This window comes from Bombyx mori, chromosome 23, assembly GCF_030269925.1.
Source record: "Bombyx mori chromosome 23, ASM3026992v2".
NCBI classification, from domain to species: domain Eukaryota; kingdom Metazoa; phylum Arthropoda; class Insecta; order Lepidoptera; family Bombycidae; genus Bombyx; species Bombyx mori.
In genome coordinates, this window is record NC_085129.1 from 9,981,044 (window position 1) to 9,995,034 (window position 13,991).

At 36.4% G+C, this 13,991-nt stretch overlaps 1 protein-coding gene across 1 annotated transcript in view; it reads right to left on the reverse strand.

Annotated features, from left to right (window-relative positions):
- LOC101735490 (alkaline phosphatase) overlaps positions 1–12,729 on the reverse strand; it is a 50,175-nt gene extending 37,446 nt beyond the window's left edge. Inside the window, exon 1 of the mRNA XM_012695886.4 lies at positions 12,469–12,729. The gene's annotated coding sequence lies outside the window, so the exon portion shown is untranslated. The remainder of the gene's footprint in view (positions 1–12,468) is intronic.
- Positions 12,730–13,991: the final 1,262 nt, after the last annotated feature.

Here is a 13,991-nt window from a genome sequence, read left to right on the forward strand (position 1 = left end):
TGGGCTATAAGACCATCAAAGTGTGACACGAATGATTTGAAAACAATCAATAAAGAAAAATTGGATACCTATAGAAACTCCTGCTACAACATTCAGGCATCTTCTGAATGTGATATCCCGCCAATCCCAATATGGAAACCAAAATCGTAAATATTCAAATTCAGTCCTTTGCCATCGAAAAAAACTTTGTCTTGGAACTGTATCAGTATTTGTTGGTAATACTGTTGTTGTCCCAATATCCCAAAATGCCAGTCCGTTTTGTATCAGCAACGTTAGTAAAATAATTACAGTGATCCTAAAAATGAATTAATTGCACACTTCAAATTGAGAATACAATTTGTGTTCAGATTAAAAACCCTGAGGGATTCGATTCGAACAAATAATTTTCATGAAGTTGTCTCAAAAATGGTTAACATTAGGACAATGAATTGAGTTACCATTAAACATCTTGTCAGAAAAAAAAATAGTGGACTGTTTCTGATATTGAGTTGTTATCAAATTTAAAAATAAATTACACTTTTTATTTTATTAATCGTGTTATTATCGTTCTAAATGAGAACTGTTTGCTATAGTTACAGTTACAGTTTATATAATATATCACAAGGAGAATCAAATTGTACCTGAAATTGTATTGTAAAATCACCATTTTTCCTATTAAATTGCGGAACTTATTTTTTGAACATTACAAATTTTGTATTTTATCTATCACTCTCCGAAAATGTTTTGGTCAGTGACTGATCAGAGCTACATAGGTTTTTAGGTTTATTTTTATTCTCAAACAAATTTAATATTTGACTATGCCTCGACTTTGTACTGGTAAATAAAATAACGCCCACTGAAATTAATACGAAGCAGTTGACTTAAACCAAAATCATAATGCAAATAATCTCGATGCAATTTTACTCATTGTCTTTTATAGTCATCATAAAGCTATTCTGTTATTTATTATTGCATATTTGTTTGCAAAGAAAATGCTATATTCATAATTATTTAAAGTAAATATTTTTGTTTATTAATTACATAGTGTTTTAGTCATGCCACAGTCAAGTGTAATCCGTTATGGGGTGGATGCTCATTACCGCTCATTTTGTAGGCATAAATGAGGTTATTGTTTCAAACGATTTCAGAAAAAAATAATCCATTCTGTGAATTAATGTATTAATCAATATTTGGGATACTTTATAGGTACATGTATCCAAAACATGTTCTTCTTCATGATAGGTTTGACAACAGTTCTTAGTGGTAAGTGGCATCTTGTCCTTAGTTATTCCTTTGTCTTTTGTGGTCCTTTCTAGCGGTAACAAGAGCATGGTATCAGGATGAATTAAGTATTCCACACGTTCCAAACCAATACCACTGACCTATGAAGAGGCATTCACTTTTCATTACAGGTTTTTCGTTGGTGAAAACAATGTATTGACGTAGTTAATACAATTGGCGACCGCTGCCTTTACATCAATTGCACGCTTGTCATTATAAGTTATACCAAAAAAAGTGGGAATGAAACCCTAAATTCAAATAATTCTGTGACTGAAAGGGTAAAGTTTTCACTTTTTCAATCAATCTTTACTGCTGGTAACTGGTGGTACTCTTGTGAGTCCGCGGTATCACCACCACGCCTATTTCTGCTGTGAAGCAGTAATGCGTTTCAGTTTGAAGGGTGGGGCAGCCGTTGTAACTATAGTTGAGACTTTAGAACTTATATCTTAAGGTGGGTGGCGCATTTACGTTGTAGATGTCTATGGGCTCCAGTAACCACTTAACACCAGTGGGCTGTAGACTCGTCCAACCACCTAAGCAATAAAAAAATATACAAATTCTTTCGTAATGACCAAAATCCGACTCAAAGATTTGGTTAAGCCAATCATCATGATAAAAAAAGTTCTTCCCAGGGGGCTATTTCCTTTAAAATTTTAAAAGACAGATAAGCAACTCGAGTATCGTAAAGAAAAGTGCTGCAATAAACCACAATCTTGGGACAGATAAATATAATTGGTTTGTTGGACCTCACTGTTGTCAATCTAGTTTACGTGATCGCGGTTATTCCGTGAGTGGAATGAAAATTCGTGTCTCGTTACCCTTTGTCTAGACGTGGGTTTTGGTAATACAGTAACAACATCATAGACCCATATAATCATATGTGTTAATGCATCGATATTGTACAGAACTTAGCGGATACTAAAGTAATGGTAAAATATAAAGAGCGAGGCACCAGTGACCTGTTAGCTAGGAAGGCCAATGTGAATCATATGGTATCTCGATCCTTGGTTTTTCCACCGATTTTTCTTCGTAACCAATATTATGTCTTTACTTCAACTACCATTACCAATAGTATAATGTTGAATTATCACTTGGGTATGGAAAGTGCTGCCCCACTCGGCTAGTCCCAAAAGTCCTGAATTTTCTCAAAAAACTCAATCGCATAAGAGCCGCTGAGAATATACTGAACCGGGTTAATTCCGACCGAACATTCAGGAAAAGAATTGTTACTGTTGATGAAATGTGGATTTACGAAGTTGACATGGAAACTAGACATGGGGGCAGGCTTCGGAGTGGCGCCTTCGAACTGAACCGAAATCGAAAAAAACCATGTCAAAGTAGATCAAAATTCTATGTCATGTTGACCGTTTTCTTTGACCATCGCGGTGTTGGGCCCTCAGAATTCTTATCGGAAGGTCAAACCGTAAATAAATAATAATATTTTAGCGTTATGCGATACTCAAGAGAGCGAATTTGACGAAAAATGTTAGTTTTGTGCAAAGAAAATTCTCGGATTTAGCACTAAATAATTCGCCTTCACAGAAGGCCATCGTGGTGAACGATTTTTTTTACCAAAAATCCAGCCGACTTCCTTCTTTTTCTAAACTCAAATTACCACTTAATGGCACCCGTTTCTATTCGGTAGAAGACTTATCGGAGAATTCGCGGCAACAACTAAACACAATTCCGGAAAAAGCGTTTAAAAAATGTTTTGATAATTGGGTTATTAGTTGGCCTAAGTGTATCGTTTATCAAGGAGCATGGGAGCATACATTGAAAGTGAAAAAAAATTGGATGAATAAATAACGTTTTGTGTATATTGATCTCTTCCCGGTACTTACTTGACAGAGTAGTACTTAACGACTAATACGATGAAGGAGTAACATCGTGTAATAGAATCAAACCGGCAATATTATAAGTTGCGTTATTACTATTGATAGGGAGTCTTATGAGCCTGCACGGGTAGGTACTACCACTCTGCCTATTTCTGCAGCCTCTGTACTATACAATGGACTAGACTCACTCAACTCATGCTCCAAAATGGGTAGTGGTATTATCATTGTTGATTTTATTGAAATCTACGGAAAATAAATGGTGGTGGTGGTGTGGTGGTGATGGATACGCGATGACCACATCAAGTGCCCTTCTACTGATATTTGACCTATAAAAATGTCCTGTGAAATTCCTTACGTTGCCTATTTTTAAGGCACCGAACCCGTTTTTAGATAAATATTTTAGAAAGTAAATTATCGTATCTTAATCACTTACATACATGCGAAATAGTACTATAGCCGTTAGCACTCCATATAACATATTATTATATAAAAGAAGAACATAACCCTAGTATACAGTATAATTTTTATTTGAACGAAATTTCTAAAAAAAATCACAGCATCTAGTATTTGATCTGTCATATCAAACAAAAGGTCGGTCTTGTGATGACAGAGTAAAGCCACAACATTTAGCCTACGCCCTACTAAATCAGTGGCAGCACGTTAGCGCAATAATCTGTTCAGGACATCTAACAAAAAGTAGGCGAGCTAAAAGTTTTTGCTGGGTCGACAGAGAGAATTTCGCCCATTAATTTCGGGAACGGAAAATGTTTGACAAATCTCTAGATACATAGTCGTTAAATAGAATAATGTGTTCAGAATAGTAAGCTAACTAAAAGTGAATGATAAAAACACGTTATTCATACGATGCGGGTATTGTCAACAGAAAATAGGTTAACGTGTTTTTAGGAGCGCTGAGAAAACGTTTTGGAATATGTCCGGGAGACACTCGGTTTATTTCCTGAAGCATTCGCCGTCACTAGAATATGTGCTTAGTAAGCTCGGACGATAAAACTTCAAACACCAAGTATTATTTATAGACAGAACATTGTTCAAGGCACACAAATGCGTGATATAAAGTTTATGAAATAATAAAGTTCTATAATAATATTTGCGAAGTTGTCCAGAGTTACATCTACCTGGGATCCACAATCACAAATACTGGAAGTTGCGAAGAAGAGATTAAAAGACGTTGTGCCGTGACACGATCAGCCGTGGAAAAGCTCACAAAAATATGGAAAGATCGCCGTATAACTAAAAACACCAAAGTTCGCTTAATGAGGTGCTTAATATTTCCTATTTTCCTATATGGAGCAGAAACATGGACGATTCATTAAAAATGTCGTAAAAAGATTGACGCCCTTGAGATGTGGTGCTGGAGACGCTTGCTGAGGGTAAAATGGACTGCTCACCGCACTAATGTATCCATCCTCAAAGAGCTCCAAATCAAACAAAGGCTTTCGTCGATTGTGCAATTGCGAATCCTTAATATGTTTGGACATATCATTCGTAATGAAAGATCATTGGAACGTTTAGTGGTTCAAGGAAGAGTAGACGGTCAACACTCTCGCGGCCGATCACCCACAAGGTGGACAGACTTGGTTAAGTTTTCTACGAAGTGTTCCCTTACTGAGTGTACACGTACCGCCACAAATAGAGAGAGATGGAGAAGCCTCTCAAAAGCCGCAACCAAATATTAAGACTTACATAACCACGACCACTCCGCCAGGAGTGAACGACTGAGAAGAATAATAATATTATAAAGCTAAAGAGTTTGTTTGTTTGAACGCGCTAATCTCAGGAACACTGGGCCGATTTGAAAAATTATTTCAGTGTTAGATAGCAAATCTATTGAAGAAGGCTAAAGGTTATATAACATCACACTAAGACCTATACAAGCGGAGCACCAATAAACAATGTTTCAAAATCGGGGTATTTTTCCATTTTGAGAACTTTCGCTGCGTGCCCTGCAGAAACGGTTAAAGTTTCGCTAAAATAATGTATGACAGAATTGTTCCCATTCAAAAGATCAATATCTGTCTATATGTTGGCTCACTATAACGTTTTTGATGCTAACCAAATTTGTTCTAAAATAAAGCATTATTTGTGAACTATTCCACGCGGACGAAGTCGCGGGCAAAAGCTAGTTAATAATAAAGGCTATAATCATTTAATTATAGATTGTTTTCGTTCATTACAAATAAATGGTAGTGGAGCAAGTTATGAGCCCGCCCGATTGTTTATCATTTCTGTCGTTCAGAATTCAAGTTTATAGGTTTTAAGGACAGGACAGCCGTAATATCGTGATTACAAAGAGAAACATTGCTCTCAATGATACTTTTTTTTGGCTTAACCAAAGGAACGAGTTCACATCCAACCTGATGTTGATAGACTGCGAGAACCTATAAATACTATAACGTGAATTCCGTCACCTCCCCTCGCGACAGAAGGTCGATTTCACAGCAGAGCTATTGTTCCACATTTCAAACAAATGGCTGCTTTGTGATAGAAACAGGCAAGGTTTGAATACCTACCCGTGCTTACCATCAATAATTACGCAAACTTATAAAATTTAGAGGGTTTAATGCCTAGCTTATTATAATTGATGTAAAAAGCTCATTATTTATTTTGAGGAGGATTTTGAGGAGGAATATTGGGCCTCATTTGTATAAAGTACATACCAGTAGTCCTCTAATGCGTGTTAAAAACCAGAATAGTGCGGAGAACTGCCGATTATTCGATACTCACCATACAGTATCAGTAGTCATCAATAGAAGTAGTCATGGCCTAGAGGTTAAGACGCCCGGTGTACTCGTATCGAGCAATGCGACTATGTGTTCAAAACCCGCAGGCCGGTACTAATTTTTCCAAATATTTTTTTAATTTTTTATTGCCCTTGTAGGCAGACGAGCATACGGCCCACTTGATGGTGAGTGGTTACCGTCGCCCATGGACTTCAGCAATGCCAAGGGCAGAGCCAAGCCGCTGCCTACCGTACGTGAAATACGAACTTACCAAGTATTCACAAATAGCCCCCACAATTAAGAAGAAAAATCGTGTAATAATAATCAAAGCCAGCAAACATTATAATTCGCGTAATTTCTATACAATTGAGACATATCATTATACCTTAAGTCACAAAGTAACTTACGTTGTAGCAGCATTTAAAAAGACTCTTATTCAAACCTAAAAATAATCAATAAACTGATGCTGAAATCTATCTTTACTAAATTAGTCTTCTTTGGTATTAGGTGTTAATTATTATAAATTATGACGAAACCTAGATTGAAAATATGTATATATGTATTTTAATAAAAAAGTTGATTGATTAATAATGTGAATGAATCCAAAAAAATGTGAGTGTCTGCTCCAACGCGCCACGGTAGTTTACTGTTACAGATTGTCACAGAAAATACAATAGACGAAAGGGGCTAATAAACTTATCTGGAATAATACTGAACCCATTTAAAAATTTTTGTAATTATTGTATGTCTATGGGCTCCAGTAACCACTTAACACCAGGTGGGCTGTGAGCTCGTCTACCCATCTAAGTAATAAAATAATAAAAAAATAAAAATATTTATCTATTACAATATCTTCAAGCAATTAATGAGCTCTTTTTATATTTAGCAGATATTATGGTAATTTTTTGGAAAACTTATTTAAATTCGTAAATAAATTTTGCGAAACGTTATTTGCTGATTTCATTGGTAGTTGTCAAGAGCACTTGACCTCCCGCCAGAAGGTATCCTGTATTTCCTTCAACGTAAATATTACATTGTGTCGACACGGCATTGACGTGGTAATAATTGATGCCCATGTCCTACTTCCAAGCTCTGTTGAAACATACGAACTAATTAGTAGTTTTGTGGAACAAACTTTTAATTATCATTAAAAACTATTCAAGTTAGAACAATATTTTGCAGGCTTATTAAATTCGCATTTTCCCTTCTCATTCTCTCTTGGACTCGAGTTCAGGCACCAACAACAAAACGATTATTGCGTGAGCTTAATCTAAAATTGGTACTTATTAAATTTCATTTTAATACGGAATATCCCACATAAAATCCTTACGTATTCTGGCCTTAAGGTAAGAAATATATGTGTGTAGAATGATCGGTAACCGTGAAACGTATGCGCTTATCTACCGATCTAAACTAATAAAGAAGTTTGGTAGATAGGCAGTTTATTGAAATGATACATCTATTTAATGGTAAATCATCCCCGAAAATTGGTCTCGGGCAATTCATATAGTAATCATATTAATCCCCGATATTCAAAATATTAGAAATCTACACAAAATATAACAACAAGACCGTAGTGAGAATAAAAATTATAGAGACTACATTAAATCTTGTTCATGTTTCAATGCGAGTCATTTATACGCACGAATTTATACCAAGCAAGCACTTAATGTAACTTTTCAAAGTTCATCATCATAGTCGGTTACTCTTGGCAGAACAGTTGTGGCCATGTGGAATTCTTGTATATTAAAGCCTTGACAGATGTTTTCCATAGTTTGCGAACTGAGGCTTGGCGCACGCACTCGTTAAGTGGGGTTTAGTAAGGTCTTTCACCTGATCAGTCTAGCGCATGGGGCTTCGTCCACGAGGTCTTTTACCATTGACCCTACCCTAAACAACAAGTTTCTCGATAGACTCTGCTAGCCGTTGAGATACGTGTCCAAATATATTTATCGAAGAATCCTGGATTGCACTGTTGACGACAACGTTTGAGAGATATTAAATTCTTTTAGGATCGAGGCGTTACGGATATACGGAGCATCCTTTTCCAGCACCACATTTCTAATGCATTGATCCATCTTATTTCTCTTTGTTTGACAGTCCAGGTCTCATCCCCACGTAAAAGGATGGGGAACACTAGTGCCCTTACCAGTCGGACTTGGTAGTCTTGGTGATATTCCGGTCTTTCCATATTTTTGCGAGTTTATCTATGGCTGATTGCGTTATGATTATGCGCCGCTTAATATCGTCTTCCCAACCACCACTGTCAGTCACTAGCGAATCTAGGTAGACATAAGATGAAACGACTCAAAGTTACCGATAGTTAATTTCACTTTCTTTCAATGGAATTAAGAAAAGCACGGTTTAAAACATAATCAAGTCGGAGAAAATCTCACACTTTACCTAAACTACTTTTTAAGCCCCTCTAAATTTCGTTTTCCGTTCAATTGTAGAGAGCTTCGGATTAGAGTGAAATCTTTTTGATCGATTGCCAACCGAGGTGAGGTCTGCAAAGGGCACTTTAATTAAATAAAATAAATGACTGCCTTCACTCAAGTCCATTCCAATGTAAAATTTGCACCTGCCACAACAAATTTCGTGTAATTCAGAAACGCTAATTACTTCAGAAAAATAGTACTAACAACTAGCAGGAAACGTTAGAATTATTTCTACGTGTTTTATCCCCAAAGGATTTTACGGCGTATGTTCATTTTTTGGTAAAGCTAAACTCTCAGTCCACACAGGCAAGCACCGCCACCCTCCCTATTTTTGCCGTGAAGTAGTAATGCGTTTCGGTTTGAAGGGTGGGGCAGCCGTTGTAACTATACTTGAGACCTTAGAACTTATATCTCAAGGTGGGTGCCGCATTTACGTTATAGATGTCTATGGGCTCCAGTAACCATTTAACACCAGGTGGGCGCTGAGCTCGTTCACGCACCTAAGCAATAAAAAAAACTTATAGAGAGAAAACGTGATGTTTTGCGAGAAATCGAATTTGTGTCTCAATTTTGTGCTCCTAAGCTTTACTGTTTAAGCTTACGTTTATTCGATTACGGATATTTTACAGTTTTCATTTTACAGTTTACAGGCAGCGGCTTGGCTCTGCTCCTCGCATTGCTGAAGTCCATGGGCGACGGTAACCACTTACCATCAGGTGGGCCGTACGCTCGTCTGCCTACAAAGGCAATAAAAAAAAAATTAAAAAAAAATATAGTTATGCACTAGTACTATACTTATTACTCCTTGAATAATATATTTGTAAATGTTACTTAAAAATACATCAATTACCACCACGGCAGCGGTAAAAAATACGATCGTATTATTTATCGTATTTGTATTTATATAGTATATATTAAAATAATATATACATAAATATATACCGGTAACTTTATCACACATGCACAGGCTTTCTTTTGCTTAATCTTAAGAGTAGGTAAAAATTTAAGGTTGTTGAAAATTGACGCAATTGAACGCTACCAATTTTTTTTCCTACCTATTTGCTGGTAGTCTAAGGGGTTATTCTAGCTACGACAGGACGGGCCGCTACCGGTGATTAGATAAAGTTAAAATATATAAGTCACGTATTATTTAACCAATGTACTACTGTCAGCGCGAGTCAGGTTTTTGACAGATTTACCCTTGCCGCTATCTATATATTAATACGTGAAGCAAAAACTTTGTATCCCTTTTTACGAAAATTGTGCGGTCGGAGGAGTATCAAATTTTCCAGACTTATAGAGAATATAGAGAAGAAGTGCACAATTCTAATATTTTTTTTAAATAATGCATAAAAGATACATTAAATCAATAAAGAAAACATTACACACACTAGAGAATACATTAAATATTGTTTGTCTTTGTTAATATTTTTTATAGTGTAGTCTTGGCGAAATTTGTGATTATAGAAGTATAAAATACAGTCATAATGGTACACAAACTTACAATTCCAATAAATTATAGTCGAATTTCGACTACTGCGGGACCTCTAGTAATTACAAACGAAGGTGACGGTTGCTAATCACGTATCGAAAAAGCAAACTGAGTAACGTAATAAACGTTTGAAAGTTTAACTATCTGTCGCCTACTTCCCCATATCTCCTAGGTAATAAAATGTATTTGTGTTGCTGCTTGATTTGGCTTACACCTTTCCTATTCGTACACTCTTGACAGAGTGGTCGTGGTCATGCAGCAGCCGGATACGACCTGCTCATGACTCTCGTGGGTAATTAGTGCAGTGGTTTCCCGTTGCCTTCTGCACCAGCATTTTAGGGGGTATTTGATCCCCAAGGTTTCTGACGCCTCTTCCGTACAGGTTGTCCTGACGGGTGTGTATGGTTATACCGCCATTGCTCGGTCGGCTTACACCTTTACGACCGGTTATCTGTAGTAACGGAGACCTCTCGAGAAATACGGCCTTGAATTAGATAGTAAATCAGGATATAAATTAGCGTAGCGATTATTAAGTTGCATAATAAGAAGCTAGTGCTACGAACAAATCATTACTGAACTTCGTATGTTAGCGATGTATTAACCCTCGTGAGTAATTATATTACCTGTTAATTATTCGATAGCAATTTGCTTTATTGGTTGTTGGACATATTGCGGAGCCTATATGTGTAAGTTACCACGATCCTGCATATTTCTTCCGCGAAGCAGTCATGATAGACTTGAGAAAGCTAATTTTTTTTATTGCCCCTGTAGGCAGCTCAGCAGCCCACCTGTTGGTAAGTGGTTACCATCGCATATGGACTTCAGCAAGGTCAGGGACAGAGCCAAGCCGCTGCCTACCGTCAAGTACTCTCCACAAGCCTCGTTTGGAGAAGGACATGTCATGGCTCCAGATAGTATGGATGAACTCTACTCCGGTGGTGGACGGTGCGATGGTAAAAACGAGATGATGGAATCATCTCAAACAATTCTCAGAGCTCTCCCCATTGAAACTTTATGTTAAAGCTCATGTTTAAGATGGGTTGCTCAATTGAGACTATAACGAATACTTTCTAGTGTTGCTGTATATCGTAAACTAGCCTTCTAGTAGACACCAAAAGGTGAGTCCCATTGTGCACCTTCCAAAATTACGTTCTGTCACAGTTTGGGGTCTGAAATGCGTTGGTACAAATGCTCTGCTTCTCTCCAAATTGCAAACGAAAGTAAGTTATCGGCAGAAATACGCTGTATAGTTTTAGCCGCCTCTGCAACTTTGCCAAATTCCCTACCATCAGTATCCTGAGTTTGACAAGATATTTAAGGAGCGAAACAGTCATGCGTTCCGGCTTAAGCAGTGGGACAGTCACTATGCAATATAACTGTGAATTTGAGGTGAGCTGTTAGCTTGTTTATCCACAAAAAGGGCAGGGTAATAGTGTCGCTCGAAATATCCAGGATCGCATATACGGTCTACTAAATAATAGCTGAACCAGCCAAGCCATAAAAGCCATTAATGCTCTCAGCTCAGAAAGCTTGTATTAGACCATAGATGTCCCTTCAAAAGATTTACAATTATATTTAAAACTAGCTGACCCGGCAGATTTCGTAGTGCCTCAATCGATAAATAAAAGACCTAAACTTTATTTAATTCAAGACCAAAATTAGCCAAATCGGTACAGCCGTTCTCGAGTTTTAGCGAGACTAACGAACAGCAATTCATTTTTATATATACAGATAGATAGATAGGTGAATTTTTCGTAAACGTAACCCTTTGAATTGGGTTAAGCCGTTCATTTTAGATGAGTCAAAGCCAGTCCCTAAATAAAATAAATATCAATTTGTATCCGCTTATGAATGCTTGCTACTTAAAAGTTGGAAAATGTATGCTGTTTTGCGTACATTTTTAATTAATCCGAGGGCAGTCTCAACGTGATTCTGTGACGATTTTATTTTTAGACTTATTTTTAAATCTTCGAGGTTTTAAAATAAACTCTGCTCCTTTTTTACAAACATCTTAAGTCGCACAATGTAATCTATGTAAATACTGTTATAATAAAATGATGCCAAAGAATAAATTTCGACACGTAAATACTTCGTCATTCCTGCCGCATTATTTCACTTTGTTTGAAAGAAATTCGAAGGTATTTTTTTCTTGGTAGATTAGAAGTTAGTCGACCCCACTTTAATAGACTTTTACGTTAATGTTAATAGTTAATATTTTTGGGTAGAGGTTTAGTTTGAGGCTAAAGATGAAAGGCGCTTCCTTGTACTGTGCAAAAGTATTATTTAGTAGCTTAGAAATGGCAGGCTGGTGCAGTTGATGATTTACGTTAGAAAACGGAATAGCTTGTCTCCGTGAGTGGTAGCAACCATTTTTCATCAAAAAAAGATAACACATATATATATGTAGAATGTACTACTTATTGTAAAACTTTAGATCCGAGCTGATTTCAAATTGGGAAACTATGATTAATCCTGTTTTAAAAAGAAAGTTAGAACTAAGTATGTAATTCGAAATCGAGAATATCGCAAATATTATGTATTATTAAAATAGTAATTATTATATTTAACTACAATATGTTTTCGCTTTCATTTAACAAACATGTTAAAAACTAATATTATTCAAAATGATTTCACTACCAGTTTTGCTTCTTCAGATTTAAGAAGCGGAAAAAAAATTAAAAAAAATAAACTTATTCACTCACCGGTAAAACAAAAAGTAACTTTCATATTTTAAACAACTACACAAAAGTTACACTTTTCACGCACATAAAGCACACAAATCTACAAACTTAAGAGCATCTACAAAAGTTCTTCAAAGTTCGAACTTACAAAACTTTTATTCAGAATTTACTTCGGCAACATCGAATTTCAAAAAAATAAATGAATAAATGAAATATCTTTTCGTAATATTTTAGGACGATATGACAACCAGGACCGGTTCCAAGAGGCTGTCAGTGCACACTGGCGATTTCACTGGGAAAATGTTACGCGCATGCGTCCTCAATACAATGCCACTACTAAAATAAACATAGAAAAATTAATGTGGCAGGAATTAACATAAATAAATTTGCTTTAGCAAAATGAAATAATAAGAATTCTAAAATTAAATAGGACAGATTCTTAATAATTCCACCACCAATAAGAAATTATACTGCTGCTGCTACCCACTTTGAGATATGAGTCCTAAGGTCTCAATATAGTTACAACTGCTGCCCCACCCTTCAAACCGAAACGCATTACTGCTTGATGGCAGAAATAGGCAGGGTGGTGGTACCAACCCGTGCGGACTCACTAGAGGTCCTACCATCAGTAAAACTAAACTTTAAAAGTTTAAAAGTTACCACCAGTTTACAAAAACTTATAAAAATTATGTCATACATCTTTGAACTATGTGTTTGTTACTTACTATCTGATATTTCATGTCGGATCCAAATTTATGTCAAATAGTTTTAAGAAATAATAATTTTTTTTTTCTCTCTGAAAGGTATGGTACAACTCCAATTCATCGTTAAAATTTACCATAACTTTAGCCTTTGAGACAGCTGAAGTCTATATTAGATTCAGACTTGACAGATCCCTCTTTCCTAGGTTAGGTTTAGGCTAAGGTCAGGTTAGCTTGTTGGGCCCGCGGTCTGCTCTCAACACCTGCAGATCGTTGAGTCTCACATACCCCGCGCCCCCCTAGGCGCGGGGACCTCGTAGGAGGTTCGGCCTTCGGCCCGAAAAAAAAAAAAAAAGCTTGTGAGCAGATGTCACGAGCTAGTGTTGAGAGACCATTAGGTGCTGTTATTAAAGTGAGTGCACTATGTGTTACTGAGTGAGTGCGTGGGTGTGTGGGTGTATAGGTTTGGGCGATTACGCTCTTAAATCAAAATTGCATTGGGTTTTTATCGTGGGGCATGAATTCAACATCTTATTAGTTTTATTGTACATGAAACTATTTAGAAAGTCATAACACCGTTGCGCTAAAGATGTGGAAACAAGAATAGGGGAGCGAACAGTTTTGTTTCGATGAGACATCCTTCAGATCTTAATACAGATTCAGATTCTTTAGATTTTAAGTAAATTAATTAAGAACATTTATACTAAAAATTGACATATAGATATTTATAAAACACAATTCAAAATGTTAATTTTGAAAATTTGAAATCACGGATGTATCTTTAACCATAAATACATAGAGTTTAAAAGGATGACAATTGAAACATGCTTCAGCTGGTTTTAT